At 53.8% G+C, this 569-nt stretch overlaps 1 protein-coding gene across 1 annotated transcript in view; it reads left to right on the top strand.

Moving 5' to 3' along the window:
- The window catches only part of LOC119592189 (glutaminase liver isoform, mitochondrial-like), a gene marked incomplete at its 3' end in the record, with an annotated part of 133,529 nt that overhangs the window by 114,578 nt on the left and 18,382 nt on the right, over nt 1-569 (top strand).

The following is a 569-nucleotide window of genomic DNA, read 5'->3' as shown; positions in this document are numbered from 1 at the left end:
AATTGAGTAAGCTATGACGAGAACAGGATAAACAGGAAGAGGGAGGACTGGAAGGGCCGAGAGAGGACAGACGGCGAGGCCCAGCGGATAGAGCCGTGACAACAAAGCGCGCGGAGCAGACACACTTCGCTTTGGCAGCACGGCAGGGGCGCCCAGGGCAGGGCGGCGAGAGGGGCACGGCAGGGGCGCCCATGGCAGGGCGGCGAGAGGGGCACGGCAGGGGCGCCCAGGGCAGGGCGGCGAGAGGGGCACGGCAGGGGCGCCCAGGGCAGGGTGGCGAGAGGGGCTTCCCGCACCAAGAACGAAATATTATCTAACCTCTTATATGACGAAATAAATCAGGTATTTGTGTGTCCAATTTGACGAATTCGCCAAAAAAGCAACTTTATTTAATAGTTTGATCCCTGTTTTAGGGAGAAAGGGACGGGAAAAACTGCAGCGTGTAAACAAGGCAGAGAAATACTTTTAACAAAATATATAAGTATGCAGAAAGACACGCACGCGATCCGGCTAAACCATGTTTAAGAGGCCATGATGTCTTAGAGTAAATGTTTAGTGAACATCAGACT

Source organism: Penaeus monodon, chromosome 29, assembly GCF_015228065.2.
Source record: "Penaeus monodon isolate SGIC_2016 chromosome 29, NSTDA_Pmon_1, whole genome shotgun sequence".
Classification (NCBI taxonomy): domain Eukaryota; kingdom Metazoa; phylum Arthropoda; class Malacostraca; order Decapoda; family Penaeidae; genus Penaeus; species Penaeus monodon.
The sequence above is the reverse complement of the archived record's forward strand: the minus strand, read 5'-3'. Positions and strand labels throughout refer to the sequence as shown.